General features: G+C 30.5%; 1 pseudogene; it reads right to left on the reverse strand.

Moving 5' to 3' along the window:
- Positions 1-2,001: 2,001 nt before the first annotated feature.
- LOC149519088 (uncharacterized) overlaps positions 2,002-14,674 on the reverse strand; it is a 32,681-nt pseudogene continuing 20,008 nt past the window's right edge.

A 14,674-nucleotide genomic window follows, 5' to 3' on the forward strand; every position in this document is an offset into this window, starting at 1 on the left:
AGCGCACAAATTGATTTCAAGTAAATCAAAACTCATCAAATATAAATTATTTTATTATTTCTATTTCAATTAACTTTTTTGTTACAAAATTTATCTAATAAAAACTAAAAAAAAAACCCAAAAAATCAAAAAGCTTAAAAAAAAATTAAAAGATGAAAAAAGAGGGAAATACCACATAAACACCCGAAACAAAATAAAATATTATAAATCCATCTCCATACCAACCATATTTTAAAAAATCTCAATCTAATCTTTATTTTTAAAAAAGCACTTAAATTGAATTAGCACAAATTAAATCAGATACAAATTATTTTATTATCCTTACTTTAATTGGCTTTTTCTACAAAATTTATTTAATAAAACATGAAAGTTAGAAAACTAAATAAAAAGTTAAAAAATAAATTTAAATTTAATAAAAAATAAATAAAAACAAAAAATTAAAAAAAAGCATTAAAAAGGTATAGTTTTTAAGGAAGGGAGGGGTGCCATGTGGACACCCTTTCCTTCCTCAGTCTCCACAAAATTAATATACAAGATAAATTTAAAAAATAAATAAATAAATTTAGTAAAAATTAAAAAAACAAAAAAGCATAAAAAAGATAAGAGTTATGGAGGAAGTGAAAGGTGCCATATGGACACCCTCCCCTTCCTCCATTCTCTACAAAATTAATATATAAAATAAATTTTAAAAATAAATAAATAAATAAATTTAATAAAAAAGATAGGGTTTTGGAGGAAGGGAAGGGTGCCATATGGACACTCTCTCCTTCCTCCATTCCCAACAAAATTAATATATAAGAAAAAGTTAAAAAAAAAAAAACAAATAAAAATAGATTTAATAAAAAAGCAAAAAATTATAAAAAGAACATAAAAATTAATAAAAAATTAAAAATTAAAGTTAAAAAAATGCTGATGTTTGTCTTAAAAATGGTAAAAGAATTTCAATTTGTCTGCCATAATCATTTAATTGAGAATTTATTGACAAAAATTATTCTAGTTTTGATTCTTGAAATAAAAAATGTATAAAAAAGAATAATTAAAATATTTCAAAAAACAGAAAAGTTGATGCATTTATCTTGTTGGAATATCAAAATATTTTTTAAAAATAGAGCACTAAGAATATATTAAACCACTATTAGTTTTTTTTTTTTGAAGGTTTAATACCTTTAATTTTTCAAATATTTAAGCATAAAATTGTCTTTCTCCAAATATTTTTGGAACCAAATATTATCTCCTTGTGTAGGTAATAAAAAGGTTTTGGTGGTTAGAGGGCTAGAATTGGGACTTTTGGGAGCTGCCAAAGATAATGAAAGAATTGCTGACATTGCTAACCATCTGTCTTTTTCCTTGGGGCTATTTTTTTTTTTTTATTACTAGTTTATGTTATATGATCTGTAACAATAAAATCTATTATATTTTTTTTTATGATAATTTGCATAGACCAAGGGTGTTAGTTAGAGAATAATTTTTTAAATATATATTTTTTATATAATTATTAGTATTATTTATTTCCCTAGAATTAATAGTGGGGGGAGGACTGTGTTTTTAGGTGACAAAGATCATTTACTTGTAATCTTAATTGAATGGTATGCAAGTTGCAATATTGAAAAGCTCCAATTTTGGCTCAAGTTCCATAAATAAAAGGGTAATAATGGGGGAATTTTGTTTCATGAGAACCGATTTTCTCATTTGTGTTTCCTTTTTTAATTTTTTTTCACTTGTTATCATCACTTTTGTACTTGGTTGCTTGTCCAAAATATGACACACCGCAATTTTCCCATCAACACTTTATTTTACAGAAGCTACTTAGCTAGATGAGATTCTTGTTCTATACATGTTCACCTGTGTTTTTTTCCCTGCCAATTTTTAGTCATCAACAGTTGTCTTATTTGTTAATAGAATGCCGAAATGATAAGGTTTGATTTTTCCGATCTCAATTACACAAAAAAGATATTTAAAAAATTTGGAAAAGGAAGGAAACAAAATAAAAGAACCAATTTCATGAAATTAAAGAGCTTTTACTTATGATCAAATTAAACAACCTTCTGATACCATGAACTAATCTGCAACTAGTTGCCTCTTCTATGGCGTCTACAACCATTCTTCGACCTTGTCACTTTTCGAGGTTGATATCCTGCAACCATCATCACCAGCCACTGAGGGTTCCAGGTTGAAAACACCATAAACCCCATAGTCAATCCAAATATCACTCCACATCCATACCCCAAGAATACTACTTTCCATGCGAATCTAATTTTCGAACCTGAAACAATTTGTTCTCGCTCAAATGATTGCAGCGGAGGTGGTTGTGTTTCATTTTGGTTGCACTTTTTTTACAATGGAAATCCACATAATCCTAAGTTTCCTAGATAGAAATCGTTTGAAAAAGTATTGAACTGTTTGCCCTGTGGGATTTGTCTCTCAAGTTTGTTATACGAAAGGTTTAAGACTTCAAGGTATTTCAGATCCAACAACTTCTCTGGAATTTTCCAAGTAAGTTGTTTTGAAGAGAGGTCTAACCATTCAAGGTTTGTCAAAGATCCCATTGATGGTGGGATATGCCCCACAAGATTGTTATGAGAAAAGTTGAGCCCTCTAAGCGACTTAAGTTTTCCAACGTTTCTTGGAAGTTTCCCACTGAAGTTGTTGTTCGATAAATCAATCGTGGTGAAGATGATAAGTGTTGGTGTCAGCTATGAGTTGAGGGTTAAAACTTTTTAAATATAAAAGAAGAAAAAGAATGGTTGTAGGCAAATGTTAGGAGTTTTTTTAGTGTTTGCACTCCCACGCTTAAGTCAAAGATTGGACAAAGAAGAAAATAGGAGAATGAAAGTATGAAAATAAAAATGTGTGTGTGTCTTCTAGATATTATCTGGATGACTTTATTTATAGTTGAAGGTAAGGGACTTTGGGTCAACATAGGTTGCCTACGATCAGTTCTGTGGTAAGGATGACTTGGTTGGTCAAGCTAACTTGAACATTAATTGTCCACTTAAGGAATGACAAATCAGCATAAAAGGGGATCGTTAAGCAAGTTGTTGAGGTGGTCAAGCTGATGTGACATCGTACATGTTAGATTGACCTAATATGTTAGGTTGACCCAAAAGTCATAAATACCCCTGGCTACTTGTTGGTAGTCTCTAATGTGAAAAAAGACCATTTTGTCCATTGGATCCAAAAATGACCTTAGCATTTTATCTATCCCATTGAGCAATCTGAATATCAGACTATTAAGTGTAGTCTTAGTTTTCTTCGGTTTATACAAACCTAACATGTGCTTGATGTTACCAAACTTAATGAAGTGGGCTTCGAGATTTGCATCTAATTGGCCTAACCTATAGTCCCTAAGGTGAGTGGTTGTGGATGCCAAGGTGGATAGGGATTGGACGAGGCGAATTTATGTGTGATGGTCGACATAACTTGCACATGGGGAAATGTTGTATTTGATCATGACATGATGGCCTATTTTTGTGTAGGCTAATGTGGGACTTTTGCTTTTTCTCTATTTTATAATTTAATTTTTTGACTTGGAATGTGGTTAACCTGGTGCGTTTCAGCTGTTTGATCAATGTGGGTAGGTAAAATGATCGATTTGCCCTTTTGTTACTTGAAAATAACATTTAATGAGAGGAAAGGAAATTAAGTAGTAAAACTAAAAGCTGGGGATATGAAGGGTTGTCTTCGATAATCGCTTTATACACATGGCACGATCTAGAGTGTTCCCTTGGTTATTTCATTAGCTATATTAAAAACCTTATACGACCTTCATCTTTCACTTTATAGTTTTTTTACTCTCGTGCCAATATTTTTTTTTCAACTTCGAACTTCTTGATTATATTTCAACCAACCTTCCTATTTTCATCTAGTTCAATATGCTTCTTTTCTTTTAATTATGTCTTTTGATTCAAGTTTTAAAAGTTTTAGGATAAAGCTAAGAAGAGGTTAGCTTGGTCAACAAGGTTCAGGTGATGAAGTCTCTTCTATGATTATAGTAAAAGATTATACCCAAGCTATTTTTGGTTTAATACAATATCTGTTACTGATTAGCAAAGAATTGAAGACAGTGCTCGTGCCAGGGGAGAGTGGGTTTTTCATAAGGCAAATAAGCTTCTTGCTACAATAAATCATGATATTCAAAATCTACCAATCTCAATGTTAGAGGTTAGTTTGACTTTTCAACTGACCTTTCTTTTTCTATTCCTTCTTTTCGTCCTCACCATTTTTTTCTCTCTCTTACATTTATTCTTTTTTTTTTCTTCTTCTTTTTTTTTGTTCAACCAAAAATTTTTTCTTCCATTTTTTCTCGACGAGTTTTTGGGCCAATCTTAGGTTCTAACTTTAGTCCTAGTTAATGTCTGAGGAATCTCTTACTCTTTTCTCTTTTTTTTTTTCTAAGGTAAGAGAGATCCTAGCTTTTGTTCGATGGTGGCCTTTGCTACTTTTTCAGCATGGGTTATCCAGTGATGAATTTTCAGAGAATGAGTAAGGTTCAAATGAGGAACATGCATATGGGTCTAACCAAGCTGAGAATAAAGGTGATGGTAAAGAAAGTGAGGCCTCCTTAGATGATGTGTTAGATTAAGTCCCTTTTTACACTTCTTGTAGCTTAGGTGTAATCTCAAAGACATAATACAAAACTTGAAGGGTAAGGCCAATCTCGAAAACTGCCCTAACATGTTATTTGCATCACGTTCATTTTTTGAAAGTCAAATTTGACTTTCCCAATAAAAGGTAGAGTATAGCAGAGCCGACCACCAACGATTGAGTCACCATTTCCTTAAAACATCACAAAATTTGGATGTATTGAGAGTCTATAGTGGCCAGTCTAAGGTTCCCTTTACATTTTTTTTTTATCATTGAGATTTTTATTTCTTATAATTTAACTATCACTCAATTCACTTCTAATTCTTTTATGTACATTGTAGCTTTTATTTTTCTTTGTAAAAAATTTGATCTTTTTCCAACCATATCTTAATTTAAGGAGATTTTTATAGTTAAAAAGCATTTTCATGGTAAAGGCCGATTATATTAAATAGCTCAACCAACTAAGAAAACTTTTAGGGATTGCTCGTGCTCAATAAAAAATTATAAATTGCTCTTTTCTACATAGAAAAGAAGGATGACTATGAGGAGCTCAAAGTATAGGAAATAACTAATGTTCTTGGCATTTTTAATGATGCCTAGGTTAACCTTCTGATGTTCTTTAACTTCACTACTCGAGAAAAAATATTGGATTTTTTAAAGAAAAAGAGAGTTGATTGTAGATGCATATAAGTTGACATCATCTGAAGTTGTTAAGCGAACCAAGTATTATGTAGGTTTGAGGTAACTCCATGCAGTGTTCATTTTCATAAAATTTTTTAACATTTAGCTTATTTTACAGTTACCTCGATCCATATGGGAGATTTTGACTTTGGTAATCTTACTCATCCCTCTAAGTAGAAGAAAATAAAGAAGGCCCTCATATAACTTGGTGCCCTTTTAAGAAAGCATTAAAACAATTGATCTTTCAACTCATTGACCTATATTGAGCTTTTTTTTACCTCAAAAAAGGCATAAGAAAACAACTGGTAGTAGCTAGAAGAAACAAAAAAATGAGGCCTCCCTCTACAAGCCAGCAACATTTGGGTTGCAATTCACCTCAGACAGGTTTACAATCAATTTGGAATATGACTCTTTAGATAATGCTTTTAAGGACCCCAAGTTGGTAAAAAAGATCATGAGGGTGACCTTTTCTAAAAAAGGTTAGCCTATCTTCTAGCTTAGTTAAATTTTTGTCACTAATTTTTTTTATTTTATTCAAGTTTAAGTTTAATCTTTATTTTATAGTCAACAAACAGCACCTAACTCGATCTCTCAGACCTCGGGGTAAGGATTTATGAGTGCTTATCAAGCTTTTATGCATCGCTATAAGACTGAACAAGATCTTAAAAAGTATTCTCATGACTTCTCTGCCACGACCAATGCCAATAAGACTTTGAAGGGTTCATTTGCTAGCATGAAAAAAGATAATGCTAACCTCAACTAGAAGGTCAAAGACCTCATAGCCAAGCTTGAGGATATGTCTATTCAAAAGGCTACAACTGAATCCTTTCAATAGAAAGTTGAACTGAAGCTTAATGAGGTTTTGGCCGAGGTTAACATTAGAGGTTGAGAAGAGAACAAAATAGTAGGTAGTAAAAGAGTTCATGGTGTTTAAAAAGTACTATGATTTATAGATTGAGTTTGCTTGATATAATGTTGTTGGTGCCTTTCACTTGGCATTGGATGAGGTGATGTTTAAATTTGTTGAGCTGAACATGGACTTATTTGACATTAGCCTGAATAACATAAGGTCCAGGCCAATTTCAGCACAAGTTGAAGATGATGAGAGGATAATGACAAAGATGTGGACATTAAGATTAAAACCATCAGGGGGGAAAAAATTACTGGGCTCAGTGCTGGTGGACCTCTGACTCTTGTTCCTAAGGATAAAAGAGTTGAAGAGAGGGAGGCCTAAAGATGGTTTTTCTTTTTTGATAGGTTTTTATTTTTTGATAAAGTTTTAATGATTTTTGTAACTCTAAGATTGGGTTTTATGAAGATCTCAAATCAAATTCTGTGAAAACCGTTTTACCACACTTTTATCAATTCAAATTTTGTAAAAATCACTTAACAAAATTTTTTTGTCAACTCAAATTTTATCAATTAAATAGAAGTATATTTTTGCACAAATTTTAGCTCTGTTTTTTCTCTTTTGCACAAGTTTTAGCCCAGATAGGACAACTCAATTAACTTAAAAATTTATTAAATTAACTTGTGAATCTAATTTTTAATTTTTAAATCTATCCCTTAAGATTGGTTTTGGACCTTAGCCTGCCATATAATATTTTACCAAATTTGAGTTAATGACTTCAGCTTTGTATTTTGTTATTAGGTTGGATGAAATTGTGCCTAATTATCTTGGACTTCAGCTAATGTTCGAGCTTTAGGTTTCATCATGAACTAAGTAGTCTAAGCAAGATTAAATCTTTTATTTAGCTTTGAAATTCCATAGTGCAAGTTTGAGTTCAACTCCATTAAGCTCGACTATACACCCTTTCATTGATAGTAAAATTTGGGGTTGTCCGTATTTTATGTCTTCGATATGGGGTCATTATTTATATTCTGCAACCTATAGGCCACGTCATGGATGACTTCTTTAACAATGTAGAGGCCTTCCTAGTTCAGAGCTAGCTTTCTACCTTGGTTGTCGACTCCTGAAGCTTCTACTTTTCTGAGTACTAGATTACCTTTTTTAATGTTCTTATGAGAACTTTTTTGTTGTAAAAATTGGACACTCACTATTGATAAGTCGTTATTCTGGTTAAAACTATGTCCTTTTATTTTTGAGCAAAATTCAAATTCGTTTTAAGGGCCTCTTTACTCTTTTTTTAAATCTGATCTGGACCTTAAGATTAAAAGGTCTATCTCCACAAGCATGATGGCCTATGTTCCAAAAGCAATATTGAAAGGAGTTTCCCTTATAGAAACCTCATTGATCGTCCCAAAGGCCCATAGCACATCGGGCAACTCATCAACCCACTTATCTTTAGCATTATCTATTCTCTTTTTAAGGGCTTCTTGTATGGTTTTATTAGCCACCTTAGCTTGGCGAATGGATTAAAGGTGCACAACTAAGGTCAATATTAGGTCGATATGGAGGTTAAAACACCACTCTTTGAATCTTGGAGTGTTGAATTATTTTTAATTGATCATTATTATGGATCGAGGTAGACCAAATTGGTAGATCATGTTTTTCTAAACAAAATTTTCAACTTGAGATTTGGTTGTGGTAATTAGAGCCTCGCCTTTCAAGCCATTTTGTGATATAATCAACCAGTACTAACACAAATCTCTTCTGCTCTATGACCATGGTGAAAGGACAAAGGACATCCATTTTTCATTGCATAAAGGGTTAAAAATTGATGGTAAGAGTTGTCATAACGATAGATCTATAGACCTACCGATAACATGGATTAAAAAAGTTACCATCAATATTTTTTGTTTAGGTGTGATTGGTCACCTAATCGAATCTGTCTCATTTAAAGATGAATCTTAAAATTGACTTAAGTATCTTTAAATAGTAGATTCTGATCCATGAAACCAGATTTTAGGTTCAAAGTATGGTTACGTGTATGGAAGATTATAGCACCCCCACAACACTCATCAAAAGATGGTACCAGTTTGATTTCAAATTATCCAAACCTTAAAAATGTTTGTGCTTTACCAAAATATTTAATATTAAGAATTTTTTTAAAAAAATTACCCAAATAATTTGGTAAAAATTTAAAATAATTCTCTTATATCAAGAGTATTCATGGAGACTAATATCTTACTCCAAAGAGACTTCGTCATCATATTTATTAATATATTTTATTCAAAAAATTAGTAAAATCTTTTAATAATTTGGTGAGATTTATTTTGAAGCAGATCTCTCAAAAGTTTGCTGAGATTTTATTTGAAAATGTTTATAAAGATTTTATTTTTTTAAAAAATTCGTTAAAACTTCTAATAGTTTGGTAAGACTTAATTTAAGAAGTAATCCTTCAATAGTTTGAAATATAAAAATTATTTTTTTGTAATTTATTTATGAAATTTTTTAATAGTTTGGTAGATTTTATAAAATTTAAATATACGAAAAGTCTTCGATAGTTTTGTAGGATTCATGAATTTATTTAAAATTTTATTTATTTATTTTGTTTATTTTGTTTTACTTTTTTTAAAAAGAATTTTTGAAAAATATTTAATAACTATTAAGTTACTAAATAAAAATAAATAAATAATAAAAACTAGTAAAATAAAATGAATGAAAATAAAATAAAGATAAAAATAAGTAAAAATTAAAATTAAAATAAAAACAAAAAAACCTACAATCGGATTGAGTTAGCACGTAGGTCAGCACGCAGGTTAATGAGTCTACAAACAGGTCTGGGACTTTCAAAATGGCATCATTTTGGAATCATAGAAAAGCCACACTTCTCAGTTTTTATTCAAAATTCCCCTACTCTCTTTAGCCCTGATTCTCTTTCCCTTCTCTCTAAAATCTATTTAAGAATACCATCAAAAATTGGAAAAGTTCACTGATTTTTGGAAACAAACGTATTGAAATTCCAACAAAAAATTCAAACCTTGCCAGAAAACTCATCAAAAAATTCAAATGTTCAACCTAAAAACCCAATTTTCCAAAAAACTCCCAGAAATTTTCAAATTTTCCCTGATTTTTTCAAAAACCTCCAAGAATTTCAATCCTAACCCTGGATATCCAAATCCAAACCCAGAATTTCAAAAAAAAAAAAAATCAACATGGCAAAATCCCTACTACCTAAAAACCTATTTCCAAGTTGCAATAATTAAATTTTTTCACCCCATTCCCAAAATTGATCGTGTGTGTTCTTTGGAAATTGTCTAATGTATAGGTTTTTTCAGTATAAATTCATGGATCGAACAGAGTCAATCTAGGCTTGAATCTTGGGATTGGATTTTATCCAAACAAGATTTTTGGTGAAAATCTTTGCTGATTTGTCTGGATTAAAATAAAAAAGCTCCAAATTAATTTTGAATTAAGATTCTTTAACCATGCCAAAATTCACTCCCTTATTCGATCGCCAATTAAGAAAAAAAACAAGAAAATAAAATAATAATAATAATAATAATAATACTAATAGACTGTAATATAATATTATATAATATAATATAATAATATACTATACTATAGTAATAATAATAGCAAATAATAATACTAATAATAATAATAATAAATGATAATAGTAATAATAATAATAATAATAATAATAATAATAATAATAATAATAATTGACTTTAATTGACCTGGATACAGATGGATGTCTACAGTTGTCCCTTTTTGTGTATCTCTATTAGATAGGGATGATGCAAACACTTAGACACCAACTCTGTTAGGAGCAAAAAACAAAAGTCAAATTAGTAAGCAGAAATGATCAAGACTGAGCCATAATTCAAGAAAATGATCTATATTGAACCGAGATCAAACCACTAAGATTAAACCATAAGTCTAAAAGAATAATCTAGACTAAGTTGAGATTGAATGATCTGGCCTGAACCACAAGTCTAAAAAATAATCTGGACTGAGCCAAGATCGAATGACTGGGATTGGACAACAAGTTAGAAAAATAATCTAGACTGAGCCGACATCAAATGGCCAAGACTAAACCATAAGTTTGAAAAATAATTTGGACTAAGCTGAGCTAAGATAAAAAATGAGTAATAAGTGATAAAGCGATGATGCAAATGCATGCCTTATCCATGATGCAAATGTAAATACAATGTAAACATAATGTATGTAGGCAGATGCCATGAAATATTAATCGAAGTGATAAGGTTCTCAAGACTCCACCATTCCTTCTTAGCTTCTTAGTATTAACAATCTCAAAATAAATTTCATCAACTGATTCATGTCATTCTCCTCATCTGGTCATAACTCATAGGTCATGTCAACCAATCTATGACTGAATTCATCATTGGGTCACCTTGTTTACCCCATTTAAATAATTTTCTCAGTTTTTTTCACTATTCTTATCTTGGATTTCTTTCAAAAGAATGAAAAAAATCTTTACGAACATTGTTATTCATTTATTTATTATCATTCAAATTAGTGGCAGACATGATACATTTCCTTGATTCATTCAGAAGATGTACATATGGTAAATAACAAATCAAAGGTGAACAAAGGTAAAATATTCAGACTATTCAAATGGAATATCAACATCCAAAATAATGATTGTTCAGACAATTTTAAACTTCAATTCATAATTTTTTTCAAAAAACATTCCATCAATATCCTTGGTCTCTGAACCAATCATCATCATCATTCTTGGGACCCTGACACAATGTTATCTCTTCAAGCTTTCATTTTTACTTAAATGCCCTTTCGGGTTTTCAGTTTAAGCATTTTTTTTCTTTCTTGCTTTTTTTCTTTTTTATGCTTTCTTTGGCTTTTTACTTTTTTTTTTACACACATTTCTCTCATTTTTTTTTATTTTTCCCGTTTATCCATTAGTGATATTTTAATCAAAATCCCAATAATCCAATAGCAAATATGTCTTAATTTAATTAATAAATTTTCAATTCAAGTACTCATATTTGATCAAAATGAATTTTTAAAAGATGTAATGTAGGTTAAGTGGGGGGTTATGAAAGAAATGGATAAATTAGGTCCAAATTGTATTTGAAGGGTTATCAAACCAAGAATCATTTTTCATGTGAAGTACATTGGCATTTTGCCCCATCAATTTCTCTTTCATTTTTTTTTCATCATTCTTCAAGAAAAATTTGGGCACAAAAAGGCTTTGCTCCCTAAAATCACTAAGGATAAATAAGCTTCTCAAACTTTGCCCTTAGTGTGGAGGTGACCCTTGGTTAGGATTCCTCAAAAGAAATTTTCAACAAGCTCAATAAGGTAGTAAAGGATAATTTTTTTTTTTAAAGATAGAAGAAAGATAGCCATTTCTTATCTCGAACATGAATACTCTCAATGAAGAATATTTATTGATCAAAAGTAGACTTGTGAATGAACAATCACAAAGATTATGTGTTGCATCACTTTCAAAATTTTTCAATAGATCTATCTTCTTTTTATTGCAATCCCAATGAATTAACAATTTTTATTTATTAATCAGATCATCATGAATGATGTTTTTTAAATCGAATATTGAATTATTATCATGATTGTCTGAACATTCATTATCTAGAATCAAAGAATGGATATAGAAGAGAGGTATGGGAAGGTAAGAGTAAATAATGGTGATTCATAAAAAAAAAAAAGTTATAACAATGCTTTAAATCTATCACTTTTATTAAAATGATATCAAATAAGATAAAATCCAAGTACAAAAAGAGATCCCTATTTTCAAAAAATCTTAAGATGATAAACAGTTCCAATCAGCCTCCTAAAAATCATGCCCCTGGATGATTGAATAATGGGTTACCACTGACATTAGGTGTCATGTTTCCACTAATGTTGAAGCTTATCAACCTTTATTTAATCAGACTTTGCACTTTATGCGTCAAAATGATACAATTTTCAGTAGAATGACCAGTCACCCCATAATGATAGTCACAATGAGCAGTGAATCATATCACTTATGATAGGGAGGTTCAAGTTGTTTTATGAGAAAGGGAGCAATCAAGTGGTTTTTATAAAGCTTTTGGTACAATTATGTGTAACGCACGAAAATAGGATCAAATGTAGGTTTTTCTCGATTTTGTGATTTTCACACACCACTTGTTGGGATAATTGGATGAATAGAAAACCTAGTTATGGATGGATAAAAAGGTTATGTAGTTGATTGGTAGGGTGAATCAGAAGCATAACTTATAGTAGAATGATATGTGGGATAGATCGACTAAGGATAGTTTCTAAATCACTACCTTTTGAAACTTACAACTTAAAACTCACTTTTTTTTTCTTAAGTACCTTTTCAGTAGTAGAAGATTCTCTTTCTTTCAGTTTATCACTTTTAATTGCATTTTTAATGGTCTCACCTAAAATCATCATGTTAACAAAATTTTTAATCGCATTTTCTATCATCTTCTTATAGTATGGCAACTTTAAAGTGCTTACAAATAGCACCGTTATTTTTTTTTTTTTGTTAATGGTGATTGTACCTGAATGACAACATCCCATCATCTTTTGGCATACTCTTTGAAAAACTCATATGCTTTCTTCTCCATACCTTGTAACAAAAGGTGATTAGGAGCCATATTTATAATGTGACAGTATTAGTTAATGAATGATCGAGTCAAATCTTTTCATGATTTTATGTGAGTCTTATCCAACTGAACATACCACCTTACAACAGACCTGATTAAGCTATCTTGAAACACATGTATGAGCAATTTCTCATTGCTGGCATATGTTGTCATCTTAAGACAATACCTTGTGATGTTTGTAATGGAACACTTAACATCGTTATACTTCTCAAATTTTGGCACTTTAAAATTTTGGGGGAATCACAACATCTGGGACCAAATAAATGTTGACAGCATTCATAGAACCATAAAAATCTATTCTTTCTACAGCCCATAATTTTTTTTTTAATCATGGTCATGGTTTGATTACTCTTAGAGTCTTCTTAGGGTACAATCATTTGTAACTTCACTTTTTCTTTTATCTCATCCCAATTGAGGATTTGGATGGGGCTTAACTACCTTTTCACTAAAGACAAGATTAGTATAACTCTGAACATTCATTTGATTGTAATTTGGAAATGTGGTTTATTGTTGCTGAAAGCTTTAAATGGTTTGGGTTTGGAATAGACCGAAACCTGGAGGATATAGTGATTCCATAACTTCATGTGAAGTATCTTTTTCTACTACGTTCCTTTTATTTATCTTTTTCAAAGCTTTAAAGATCTTACTTAGCTTTTCCTTAATTACTTTTTGAGCCTTTTTTAACCTCTCAAAACAGTTTACATTATCTTGCTCCATATTTTTGGCTTTAGCTCGAGTGTACTACTGATGTTGAGTTATCCTCAAACTTTGATTTCTTACAATGTGTAAATTTAAAATGATATTTATGGAACTCTCAAATTATGCATGAGAATGAATGCAAAAACAAAAGGCATGAATGTAATAAAGAGAATTTACCACATAAAAATTGTTACCAAAGAAAATCTTTATTGAATTAAAAGTCACTTTTAACCAAATCTAGTAATACATTCATGAAAAGTCTAGAACTATTGGAAAAAAAAACCCATAACTTGTTGATACTAGCTTTGCACTTTATTAAGGAAATCTATCAAATTTTGACCATGTGCTCCCACTAATGGTACCCTTGCCTTCTATTTTTTAATCATTTCTACCATGTCCTTGACTTTGTAAATAGCCATAGTGATTTAGTCAAATAGAGACTTCAACTGATTATGTTTCTTCACATATGCTTTCTTCATTTGCTCACATTTTTTAGTTATAGCCTTTATTTGTGCTCTGATTTCCACTACCACTCCATTTAGCATATGGATATGCTTCTGTGCTTCAGAGAGCATTGCATCTCTTTCTTGTAGTTTTACTTGTAATTGTCTATTTTTTTATAAAAGTCAGGCCAATTTTTGATTAGTGGATGATTATGTTGTATTAAGGTCAATGCATAAACTCCTCCATCCATTTTTTTCTTGTCCCAGTGTTTGAACTTCTTTTTTTAACATTTTGTTTGCAAGCTCCAACTTTTCAGACTCTCTTTTCAGACTAGTATAAGACTTTGCTAGGCTTTCTATGGATGTAACTGAGTTTTTTTTGTTAAAATTATTTTATGGAAAATATTCCTTATAATTAATCTAATGATGTGAATGCATGATAAAATAAAAGAGTTAGTAAAAAATAATATACAATGACCAACATACAGGATACAAAATCTTATAAGTAAAATAAATATTCAATCATGTGCCCTATTTAGGGTTTTCTAACACAAATGAAGGCATGGTTCTACCTATGGTTGGGCTTTTAAAGTTAATTATATGTGATTTAGATTACTTCTAAAGGCTCTCATATTGTTCTTTATATCATTGTCCATCATAGACTAGTAAGGCACCTCAATCCTCGCCTATCATAAGCTATAAGTGAAAAGGGTTTAATTTGAGTAGAAGTATTTCGTAAGCCCAAGTGAAGACATGAAATCTCA

Source organism: Durio zibethinus, chromosome 4, assembly GCF_047325235.1.
Source record: "Durio zibethinus cultivar Kanyao isolate XHJ-2024 chromosome 4, ASM4732523v1, whole genome shotgun sequence".
NCBI lineage: Eukaryota > Viridiplantae > Streptophyta > Magnoliopsida > Malvales > Malvaceae > Durio > Durio zibethinus.